We start from the raw sequence: 13,868 nt of genomic DNA on the forward strand, positions 1-13,868 counted from the left end.
ATCATGGTGATAAAATTATAACTCAAAATAGAAGGGCTTGTTGAAGATGGGTCAAAAGTCATCGAACCAAGATGTAAGGAAGAAATTGAAAAATTCCTTCCTAAGATATATTGGGATAGAAATGAGGAAGATAACATAAACTTTAGTTCTAGGTTCATACTAGAATCCACAGACAATTGGTTACAAGAGAAAAGAATCAAATCAACTAGTTCAATACAAATTGAAAAACCTACAAAGAGTATTTCTTTCTCTCAATCTTCACCATTTGACATTCCCCTTTTATTCGGTGATGTAGGTAGTATTTCCACAACTAAGAAGAAAAAGGGAGTGGTCCTGCCTAAACCAATAACCAAGGTGCCACCCGTCAATCCAATGGCTCCGAGAACAAGATCTAAAACTAAGTTTGTGGCACCAGTTCAGGCAGCAGTTCAAGAACTTGACTTCATGGATTTAGAACTAGATAAAGAAGACAACCTTTTCCTACTAGAAAATCAAGGGATGGACACATAAGTGTTGGATGGTATGAATGTAATTCAACAAGGCTTCATGACTCCTACTAAATAGGGTGAAGGGGTGATAACTACAAGCACTATGTCTCCCTAGTTATCTAGTTAAAGTGAACAAAAAATGTAGCATAAAGCATGTCTCTTTGTCAATCAAGGACATAGTCACTAAATACACCAATCACACTCCTAAAAGAAAGAAGGTGAAAAATAATGCTCACTTATTCAAGGACCCTACTACAGGGAAGGTGAGTACATAAAGAAGGTGTACATGAAGTGGAAGCTAAATATTTTGAAGTCACGATCATGGACTTGGGAGTCCTCAATTGTGATACTAGTAATCATCTTTTTAAATTCTCATCCGATCACATGTTGAATTAGTTCGAGAAGGATAAGAAAGAAAAGAGGGAACTAAAGTGATTGGTCATCAATATGGATGAATATATTGATTCCCTAATGAATGTTGGGGCTCTCCCCCTTATCTAGAGTCCCCAATCATTTGATCCTAATTTCTCTAATAGCCAACAACTAGTCAAGAAAATGCAAAAGCAAAAACTCTTCTTCGAAGCAATGAATAATTGGATAGGATCTGTTAAAGAAGAAGGAAGTAAGTTCATTCTAGAATTCACTACCTAATTATAGAAGGGGAGGTGTTGCTAGGGGAAATCCAAACCCTTATACCAATATGGGAAGTAGATGAGGCTAGATGTCAAGAAATAGTTTTTTAGGTGCAAGAAGTTGAAAAGTATGGAGTGTTTAACTTTCTTACTAAAAATCCCATGAAAACTATAGATCCTTACATGCTCTTTATACTGAAAAGCAATATGAATTGGAAGAACTTCTTATTTAAATCCTCCATAGAATAAATATGGGAAATTGAGAATGAAATCAAAGGAATGCATAAATAAGTCCTAAAAGACATGCAAGTAATCATTCATGTCAATATTTTAAAGTTTCAGGATGGAAATACAAATTTAGAGACTTTGATAAAAAGTTTCCAAGACGTCATGGTTAATATCAGAGACAGCGACTCCCCTACTCCCCAAGGCTTTACCATGGTGGCTAACATGGAGTCTATGTTATTCATGAACTAGGAGAATTTACCCAAGTAAAGAAAAATAATTAAAGAACTCAAGTGGCAAAAGGACGCCTAAAGGGAAAAGTTACTAAGTCTGATGAATCGACACTCTCATGCAACCCAAGATTTTGCAAGTGCTTTCAGGAGCTAGAAGTTGGTTAAGTAGGTCAAGGGAGGATAAGCTCAATGAATTAGATTAGTTGCATGGCAGTTGTCTTTCTGAAAACTTTTAATTTCAAAGATTGCTTTGTTTAGTTAGTTTTCATAACTACTTTGTAATCAAGATGGTTGGGTTTTGATGGAGGCCTCTCCTATTGATACTATATATGTTGGAGCATAAAACTGATTAAGGGTTAGATTTTAGATAGAAAAAGATAGCTTAATAGTAGCTTTAACTAAAATTTTTTTTTCATGGATCAGTCAAAAAGGAAAGTTTGATAATTTGAATGTTCATTTTGAGACTTTGAGCTTGAAGACTTACATATATGCATCTTTCAATACATAGCATAGTTTGAAACTTTGTGTTTAAACTTGGATATAATAGTTACTTTGCAGATTATTATATTGGTTGATTTGTGATAGTGATTTTTGTTTATCTCATATTATCATTCTTTCGATATATTATTCAATATCTCCAAAATTTCTCTACTTTTCAAGCATTATATGATTTGAGGAAACTTTGTGCTTCTCAATTTACTCTAAATCTTTTGCAAATTCTAAGTTTTTCCTCCGTACCTAAGAGTATGTTAGAGATCCTTAAGTACTTTCTTGATAAAGTACACATGTATGTTTTTCTTAAAATATAAATTCATTAAAAATCTATCAAGAGGGAGTTGTACCATTCAAAATTCAAAGGGAATGATTGATATGTGTTTACCCAACTATTGTGAACTTTATTTGTTTCCCAACCAAGGTATAGAGTTAGTTATTTCAAATTCACAAAGGAGGGACAAATTTGTTCACCAACAAGATCCAGCCTACATCTTAAATGTTTTTGGTTGTTGATTTTTCATGAGTTTATATGTGAATACAAAAATTGTGTTGTGATGTGGAGCATAATTAGAGACAAAGATTATTTTTTCCCCAATTCATTCAGTGTGATTTCCCCCTAGATTTTACTATAGGTGTTTGTGGGTAGTACCCCCATGTTCTAGGAGTCAAGGGGCAATGCTCCTTGCAGGGTCTTATGGCTTCACCCTAGGCAGGGTCAAGGGATAGCACCCCTTGTGGGGTCTTGGGGTCAGCGACCCCAAGCGCGCTTCCTATCTTAATATAGGGCGGGGTCAAGGGTCAACACCCCTAAAGCCAAAAATGAATTTACTATTATAAAAGGCATCAAAATTTATTTCTTTTCTATTGGTCAGCTTATTCTAGCCCTAATTTGTAAGAGGCAAACAATTTGTATAAAATGGCTTAGGGTTAGGGATTTCATAATGTATGATAAGATTGTAGCTTCTTGTAGTAGTATTGAGCTATAAGGGATTATAGATTGTAATGAGGATGTAATCATTGGATAATAAGAATATTAGACTCAATTTTTGGTGGATGTAGCCCAAGGATTGGGTGAACCACATTTAATCTTTGTGTCTTGTGTTCTTTTTTGTGTGATTTATTATTTTTCTAATATTGGTTATATTTGCATGTAATTGTTATTTCTGACTCATTAATCCTAACAAATTGAACTGTAATTTTTACATGTTAAAAGCACAATCCATTCATTATAGAACATGATTAGGTTTCATTTTTTTAACCTATTATTTAAAAAAAAAATAGTTTCTCTCACATGCTTGTATTATAAGGTGTAAAATCACAAGTGAGAAACTCAAATTGAGTCAAGGATATTTTATTGTCCCATCTTTTGTACACTTCCACTATATTTCCTTTAGTTTTTCTTCTATGTTTTCTATATTTTACTTAACAATGTACTTCAAGAATGTAGTTAAAACACTCTTTTATATCTTTAACACTCTTTAACTACCATGACTAGAAGCTAAAAATTTAACTTACATGCTAAAGGAAAAATGGTTGTATAGGGTAATAATGGGTATTGAGAATGAACTTGATGTTGATGAAACTAAAGAAAAATGGCTAATAATGTTAGCCCCAACTAATAATGTTGTTATTGTATGTAAAAGAGTCATATTAGTTATTACATTGTTATTAATGTCAAGCCTTGGTTGGTTAGATATTATGATAATTCAATAGAGTAGATCATTTGATTAATGAAGAGGATTTGAATAAAGTGTGATGATGAAAGAGATGATAACTATGGTATTCAATGGGTGCTTAAATGAGTTGGACAATGACAATATAATGTTGATTTGATTATTTTAAAATCATTTAACAATGTGATTAAGTAATGAAGATCGTGTATATACAAGATAGATTGCAAGGTGAAAGACTAGAAACAATATTAACCAAGCTACTACAATTATCACCGAGTGTCTAGCAAAGAAGGGTTGAAGTTTAGTGTTAACCAAGTATTTTTAGTGTTAACAAAGTTATGTATTTCATGAGTAAATTTTTAGTTTTCACCAAGTGAAGAACAAAAGAAAAGATTAATCTAATGTTGGCTCTTGATTTAAACTAGGAGTATTTGAGAAGTTCAAAGGATAAAGTTAAAGTTAGTTATGAGGTCTACAGTTGGAGAAATGTAATGAACGTATGATAAAGTATATTTAATAGAATGGACATGATCACAAAGTTCAAGGTATAATTATTTTTTGAGTGACTAAATTCATTGGATATGAGATCTATGATCATGATTAACTAGAAAATTATAGAAGAACCTAGAAGGTAGAAGTTTCCTATTTAAGGAGATGAATGAGATTGTTTTGGATTGCTACGTTTTCACTAATAAGTTGTTGATAAGGGTGTAGTTGATCAAGTTGAAGAACAAGGTGAACTAAGAAGAACAGAAGTGAAAAGATCAAGTAGAGAAAGTCCAAATTAAAAGTAAAAGTGAAAGTGTGTGAATCAGCCACATAGAGATTAGAAGAAAAAAACTAAGTGAATTAAAGACCTAAACAAGCAAGGATAACTAGATATAACTAACTCACCCACCCTCTTAGTTATCTAAAAAATAAAGTGGGAAGAAGCCTTTGTATTTTGTGTCTAGATGTATATATGATATTCTCTTTCATGTAGAATCTTCGAAAACCTCTAATGAATTTTGGATTGCACTAGAAAAAATATTTGGTAATGTAGATTAAATTAAAGTTTGTGGTTACAAAATGAAACCATAAGCTTGATTCCAAGTTCTTTGACACTCTAGATGAATTATTCAATAAGTTTAAACAATTAAATGATACAACAAAGAAATATAGAATAGACGAAAACAAATTACCACATTATTCTTTCTATATTGTCCAAACTAGCTTTTAAATATTTGGTGTTAATATATAGCTTCCAATCTAGCAAATGAGCTCTTCCAACTACCTAGAGTGTGATGTTTCTTCATAATTTCATACTTTACTTGACGAGGGATAAAAATAAGTTAACTCAAATGATAACATTGAGGTAGTCAAAATATTAATTTTCTTTTGCTAGGATGGGGAAATAATAGGCTTCAAACATTATAGAAATGAACCAAAGCACTAAGAAGGATAGTTAGACTAGGGCATAACACAATTTTAATATGTCAAAAACCACAACTATAAAATAGGGAAGCCTAAAATAGAGATACATAAGTGTTCCTTTTACATTTTTCCTATTACAAGAAACATGGACACACACACACACACACACACACACACACACACACACACATCTTCATTGTTGTGTTCCATTAACAAGAGACACAATGCGTCATAGTTCTCACCTAATGCATAATGGTTGTAGAGGTGTAGGTGAGTGAGAATAAGGTTAAATAATTCTGAATTAGCATTTGAACGCATTAATTTTTGCCTAAAAATGCACTTGTGATCTGATAGGATGGCTCATATTTTTTCATAAAATAAAGTAATTTTTAATTATGAAATAATATCTACGATCCCTTGGTCTACTGGTGAAGCTGAATGGCTCACAGAGAGCCCACCAGAGATCAAGTCTTGCTGAGTGCAAGGCCCAAGGACATCGTAAGGGGTGAGGTTGGGATTGTGCCCCGAGCAAATTTGGCAACGTGGATGCTCCTCAGTCCTTGGCTCTAAGCCAAAGAGGTTTTAGGCACAAGTGGGCCTGCACCGGGTTCCTAAAATGTCTAGGTGAACTTCGTTGGTTGGTAGCTCGTAGGCTTTGTACCTCGTTGGGCTGCCTCACAGGTCTGAACCCTCCATCAAAAAAAAAGAAAAAGAAATAATATCTATATAATTTAATATGTACATTTGTAAATAATAAATAGATGTAATACATATAAATTTGATGTTATAATGTGATAAATAAGAAACACAATATAACTATTAATTTTAATACATAATTTATAAAAACTTAATAATAATTTATATATCTTTTAGAATTGAACTTCTTTTTTTTGTGGTTATTTCCCTTAGTATTTTTTTTGATATAAAATATAATTATTAATTTAACATTGAAATGTATATTTAAGCTTTAAATATATCTAAACCAAATGATAAATTGTTTAAATTAAAAAAAAAATGATATAATTTTTAAATTGTAACACTTATCAATTATACATATTAAAAATACTATTATAAAATATAATTAAAAAATAATATTGTTTAATTTATTTTTATAAAAGTAAAATAATAGTAATAATTTAAGTACTTTTATTAAAAAAAATTAAAAAATTAAAAATTAGAAATTCAAATGCAAAGATATAACATTTAAATTTATATTTGATTAAAATATCTATATGGTAAGAAAAATAGATAGTGATAATTAATATTGATTAGACATTCATTTGTGAGGTGGAAAATAAAAATGATTATTTTTTAAAAAGTTAATCCACTTGTCACAAATGTGAAAAAGATAAAGTTGTAATTAATGCATTGTTAGAGTTCTAATAAATCAATGTATTTGCAAAGTGTTTGAAAATTCTATATTTATATGTAATCAAAATTAATTTTACTCCTTACTATTTTTACTCTCAACCAATTGCAATAAAGATAATAGCTTTTTTCATATTTTAAAATCATAGATAAATGTGTCAACATTACAAATTTGTTTATTAGCAAAAAAATTATTGCCTGCTATTGGTCGGATGAAAAAGTTATTTGCATATGATCGATGTGTAAGTATCCTGCCATTAGCAGGAACTAATAATGTTTCTACTCACAATGTCTTCCTCTAGTTCTTGAACTAAAATTAAAATCTTGATATGAAATATTGAAGTTCCAACCCCATGTCATATGTCTTTAAACATGCTCAAATCCAAATTTTGGAAACTTTAATCACTAAGATATGCATATAAATATATGAAATCATTTGATGTAGAAAGAAGTATTTATGAGGAATGTACTTCACTTGTGGACTTGTAGTTTGTTGATATTGTCCTTAGCTCTCCACTAGAACTAACAAAAAATATTTTCTACACATAAAAGATCCATCATATTTTTGCGTGATGTAGTGTTTACTGATACTTACTTATGTAACAAAAAGAAAAGCTAAGGAATATTATTGCCTTAAAGATGACAATACATAATAAAAACTACTATATCTAGAGCTTCACTCCAACAACCTTTGTTATAAATTTAGTTTCAAAATTGATCACATATATCCCTTCTACAACTAAAGTGAAATATTGATCACTAGAAATTCTCGTGACGTATTAAAGACTATGCTGCAACCAAGAAAATACTACTAGAAAGTTGGAGGTGAAAATAATCCTCCATTGTGCATACACACTTATCTTTCATTATGTGCATACACATATACCATCTCTCTTTTGACATGCAATGAATTAACCATCTATACATCCCATGTTAAATATTAAGGAAATGGGTTATTCCATTACCTTTATGCTTGTCTTTTATAATCTCAACTTTCCAACATACAGATAAATATCATCTAAGATTAAAGCATCTAATTATTCTAAGTTTGCAGGTTAAACTTTAGATTTGAAATGATAAAAGGATTTCCTTTAGCTTTGTGTTCTTTGAATACCATGCTTGTATTCACATTATAAGTTGGAAACTCTCATCAACACTGCAAACATAAAGTATCCTTAGATGAAACAACTTAGGAGTGATGTACTTTTATACTTAAATTTAATTACACAATGTAAACATTTTTGCATTGTAAGTGATACATAAAACTAATTAAAAATGAATAGAGGAGGGTCCCTTTAATTGATATTAATATAATACATCATGAATCTTTTATCAAATATTGTAAATGATGATTGAACCCCCACACCACCCTAAAGATCACTTAGGGTAAAAAAACCTTTCAAGAAAGAGAGTACTTAGATTCTATGTAAAGATTGTGCTTTCATTTTATGTAACAAGATCATTATTGATTATTAAAATACACAATGAGAAACCCTTGCCAAACTCAAGGATAAACCCTAGATAAAATTAAATTAGATCATGACAAGTGTCTAAATTTTTTGAAATAAGAAACAAACACATTATATAATCAAGTGTACATGACATCTAATTAAGCTGATATACTTAAATGTAGGGGCTTCGCTCCCATATTTTACATTTTTGTGCTAGCAAATTGTCATCCCCAATCAAAAAAAAGTGTTCTAGGTTATTTTGTTCAACTATGTTCCAATTATTTTAGAATTTTATCCAAAATGATTTTACAAGACATTTTTTTCCTAGGAAAAAATAAAAGAACGTTTCTATTTACTATAGTGAGATTTGTCCAAAATGATTACATAATGTAAATCTTTGTGCAAAAAAATTAGGAATTTTCTATTATACAAAATATGAGCTATATAAAAATAGAACTTATTGCTCAAAATTATATTCATAAAAATGTTAGAAAGCTTGTTTATTGTTGATATTATTAGTGTCAAACACTTAGTCATATATAAGGCAGATTCAAACGGTCATCACTGCAACTAAGCTACTCTATATAGGCCAAGTCATGTAAAGATTTGTAAATAATCATGTATATGTCAAGCTCTATAGGAGCCAAGCAAGTCTTTGGTCACCAAGTATTTTCAATATAAGTCAAGCCTAGTAAATGTTGAGCAAATAAGGCACATAGCTACTAAGTTATACAGAAGGAGCTAAGTATAGTTATGGTTGAACAACAAAACAAAGAACAAATACAATCGAGCATCAGTAACAGTGAGTGTCGTGTAACACAAAGAGAACATAAAAGTCTAGAATGATACAAACTTTGAGGTAAACCATTTCAAGCTAACATGGACATGACATTTAATTATCGTATAGTTTGTTATAGAGGTTGTTACACATTTTGACTAGATCACTTATCCGTATGAAGAAAGAACAACTAATTAGATGAAGAGGCAAAAAGGGAAGCATCTAGAAGACTCCACAAAAGTCTTTAAATAGGAAGATCCAAACCTTAGTTTATATAAGTGGTGAGCTATTGCAGAAGAGAATGAAGAAAGTAAAGGAAGTTAAGTTTTGGATGCTGCAAGCATGAAAGAGTTGTGAAGAACATAGTATAGTGACTTTATGAAGTAGTAAAAGACCAAGAAAATCTATATCAGATTGGAGATTGGATCAGAGATTGAAAGGAGGAGATCTATAATCAACAATTATAGTATAGATCGAAGGATTAGGTACTAAGTTAGTTTTAATAGATTGAATCAAGGCAAATCTCTTAACAAAGTGGTTTTGATAGACCTTTGTAAATCTCCTAACAAAGTCCTTATTTCATTGTAAGTGAAAAATACTTTAACAAGGTAAGATGTGATAGTCTTAAACACTTTTAGCTGGGTAGACCCCTAATAGGGTAGATCATTAGAAGTGATCAAATTGTAACCCTAACAAGTTAACTTTGTTACTGTAGTAGTGAAGATTTATGAGTGTCATCCCCACCTCACTTTTACCTTCACCTTGGAGGGTTTATGGGTAACCAAATATTTTGTGTTATGTGTTTACATTTTATGGATGTGATTGATAGATAGATTTACTTATTAAAGCATTGATTTTATAATTATGTTATGCATAAACTAGATATGAGAAGGTTAGTAAAGTTTTTTTGAAGGATAAAAGTTTTATAGATCATGATTCACCCCACCCCACCCCCCCTTTCAGTATCTTAGCTTCCCAATTAAAATTCCAATAGTTTATGTCTTCATGCTCTCTATTATTTCATCAACATTTCTACCCACTTTATCATACAAAATATTAGGATCCATATATCATATCTATTTATTTATTTTTATTGTATGCAAATTTAATATTTTAACAATCTTTAGATTCATTACAATTTTTTTCAGTATTAAATATGTTGGAATGCTATTATTAACATATATTCCTATGAGAATTCTTGCAAATTTGATTCTAATGGTATACGTAGCAAGATTTTTTGTTAAGAAAATTAATTATGAGTTTTTTTTAATAAGAAAAGTAGTTTATAGATTTGAAGATGCTAATTAAGTTGTTTTTGGCAAGAGGAAGGGTTAGGTGTTATCATTTTGTGCATTTTCTAAATGTTTATATATTGTGCAGTTTTAGTCTATTTGTTATCCTTTTTAGAGCCTCATAGAGACATGTTGGATATCAAATTTCAAGTTTTTTTCATTTTTTATTTCTTAAAATGTATCGTGTTCAAATGAATTTGTTCAATAAATAGATTATTTACTCTAGTTGATTAGATCTGCAAAGTGTGATTTTAAAGATTATTTCATTCATTTTGAAGATAATTTAGTGCGAAAAAAAAGACTGCACACTTGTAGAGGTGAGAAAATGTGCAACTACACAAGTACACAAAACACTTAAACTAAATACTAAAATATCATAAGCAAACAAGACAATTGGCCCAAACCCTACCAATAAACCAATGGGACATCTTGACTATTAAGGACAGTCAAGAGTGGTCATCATCTGATGCACTAAAAAGGAATGGGTTATGAGGCAAGGATGCAAGGGTCTCCATATTGTGAAATAAAAAATAGTGTATGTTGTGGAACCACATGTACTTTTTGTTCTTTCACTAATATTAAATCATCTTGATAATATAATAATTTCAACATTATAATACAACATCAATCTAACCTAAAAATGCTCCAAAGGAATCTCTACATGTTCCATATCCAAAACTTTGTGCTCCTAGGTGCAACATTAAATTATAAATAAAATAGTATAACTATAAACATTATTATGCAAGGTGTACAACACCTATTTTCCAACATCCTAAAATGATGATGTATTCTCAATGAAAGAATGAAGATGATTCCTTAGGAAAAAGAATGATGATGAATACACAAGAATGTTGATTAACATTTCTTCTCTTGAGAAGAAATAATATTAGCATATATACATGATGCCTAATGATTTTTATATACTTAAGTAGTTCCATAGTCAAGTTAGGTACATGTCCAATAAATGTAGAAGGCAATAAATAAATATCATGTGCAAATGAATGGAGAACAAGAACCAAATACAATGATGGTGTGATAAAAATATGATGTGTTTTCCATTAAAAAAAGATGTTCATTGCTTGCCAAATTAATCTAACGAGAAACTAGGATAAATTACCAATTACGTATGGATTGGACTTCCACAAAGAAGCTACCAATTGACTCACTAGCTCATTTAACTTATTAACCTAGGGACGTGGACTTGAAATGTTGCAACAAGGTAAATGCACTAAGTTACAATTAATTCCATCACTATTCTACTAAAATGAAGTGTTGCATTATTGAAAGTAGGTACTAAAAAAAACTTATCTAAATATGAATTGAAAAGATTCAACTAACTAATTCTACTCATTAAATATCCAATGACCAAATAGGATTCTATTTTGTCTACCTTTTCTGTAGGAACAACCAAAGGTTTGTTACCTAGTGGTTGCAAGAACAACATAGTATTGGAGAATGCCTAAGAAAATAAAAGGAATGGGAATATCCACTCACCAAGTGGGCCCCCTTATATGAGTGAATTGAAACAACTTAATAAAAACTCACTGCAACAAACATGTCTATTTTATTCATAGTTGGAACTCAAGTACATGTTGAAGATAAACTATATTAACTACTATTGCTTGAAATTATAATAAATCTTCTTACCAAAGACTAACTAACTCAAAAGTTTGAAGGAAAATTATTTAAGACAAGAGCATCTAACTGGTCCCTAGATTAATGGCCATTTTATTCACACAAGATATAGCAGAGTTCTACTTGATTACAAATAAAATGAGATATTTCCTCATCTTGATAGAATATGTCTTCTCCATTAAACGCTCATTAGAAATATGATCTTCTTCCCAACAAGACTTGGCTTCAAGTAAAGTGGTTCCTATATTGACCTTCTCAATTGTAAGTTGGTGCATTCATAGAATTTGGTCATCCACGCCCTTAAACGGTTGCTAAATTAGTATAGAGTCCTTTGTGTTGATGACTTCCCTATGCACGTTGACTTAGTCCTATAGAAGGTGGTTAAAAACACATACTATATTTATAAATATGACTATATCATCATTCTACTTTAATTTAAAAATATCTATGTAATAATTCATTCTTGTAATAAATGATTATTTTGACTACTTGAAATTTTGCCCATTCTAACCATCCATAAAAACATGAACTATAGAAGATGATTCATTTATCCATAAGTCTTACTTAGTTTAGTCTTTCCTACCCCTATAATCATATCATAAAAAAAAATGACTTTACCAACTTTTTATGAGGACTTTATACACATATTATCTTTAAAAGAGTTTTTGAGAAAATATAACAACTTAACTCTTGGATTGACAAAATAGGAAATTGTGGAACATAATAGACCATAAGATTTCCTCATCATTGATATCTCTCATTGTTAGTTTGTGGTGATTGATCAGGAAAATATAGTACATAATTCATAAATTCTTTGGGGCTCGGGGCAAAAAAAATTAAGCCCTATTTTATCAAGATTTTAGGCCAACATGTAATTATTAATTATAACCCTAAAGTGGTAAAAATACTTGTATAAAAGGGCTTAGGGTTAGGGATTTTTTCATTATTGTGATGTGAAAATTAGTTCTTGCAGTGGTATTGAGCTATAAGGGATTACATATTGTAATCAGTTTGTAATCACTAGATTGTAATAATATCAGACTTGTTGTTTGGTGGATGTAGCCCACGGATTGGGTGAACCATGCTAAATATTGGTGTCTTGTGTTCTTTTTTGTGTGATTTATTATTTTTTGATATTGTTTATATTTGCATGTAATTGTTATTTCTGTCTATGGTTTAATCCTAACAAGTGTTATCAGAGCGAGGTTGCTCTTTCAGTTATCCTTTGTAGGAAAGTCTTGTGGTTGAGTGGGAGCGATGGCAAACAAGGGTAAGCTGAGGGTTGATAGGTTTAATGGGTAGAACTTTCAATTATGGTTATGGAAGCCGTTAGTAGGCAAAACCAAGAATCAGGGATCTATGTCAAATGATGACTAGGATCTTTTGGATAGAAAGGCACTTGGAAGCATTCAATTATACTTGGCACCATCAATGGCATTTAATATTACAAAAGAGAAGACAATAGAAGAGTTGACACAAACCCTAGTGAAATTGTATGAAAAGCCCTCCACTTCAAACAAGGTATTTCTCATGAAGCATTTATTTAATATGAAAATGGTAGAAGGTGGATCTATTGCAGATCATTTAAATGAGTTTAATACTATTACTAGTTAGTTATCTTCTATGCGTATCAATTTTGATGAAGAAATTAAGGCTCTCTTGATTTTGTGTTCTTTGCTTGAAAGTTGGAATAGCTTGGTAATGGCTGTGAGTAATTATGTTCCTAGATCTAGTACCCTAAAATATGATGATGTGATTAGTTTTATTTTGAGTGAGAAAACTCATAGGAAAACCTAAGTGGATCTACATCAGGAAGTGCTTTGAATGCACAAAGTCGAGGCAGAACAATTGAGAGAGGAAGTAATTCTAGAAATCATGGAAAATCAAGAGGAAAGTCAAAGGGGAGGAGGTCTCAATTGATAGGACCAAATGACTACTAGTACTGTGGAAAACCAGGGCATAAAAAGAAAGATTGTTGGACTTGAAATAAAAATGAAGGACATAAACTAGATAGAGACAAGGAGGCAAATGTGGTAAGTAACAAATCCAAAGAGGATGCTTTTCTTTTGTCTTTAGAAAGTGTTGACAATTCATGGGTTTTAGATTTTGGTGCTTCATTTCATGCTACACCTCATAGAAATTATTTCATTGATTATGTCCAAGGGGATTTTGGACTTGTTTATTT

This window comes from Cupressus sempervirens, chromosome 5 (assembly GCF_028749045.1).
Source record: "Cupressus sempervirens isolate cs-2001-9-10 chromosome 5, ASM2874904v1, whole genome shotgun sequence".
Taxonomy (NCBI): Eukaryota; Viridiplantae; Streptophyta; class Pinopsida; order Cupressales; family Cupressaceae; genus Cupressus; species Cupressus sempervirens.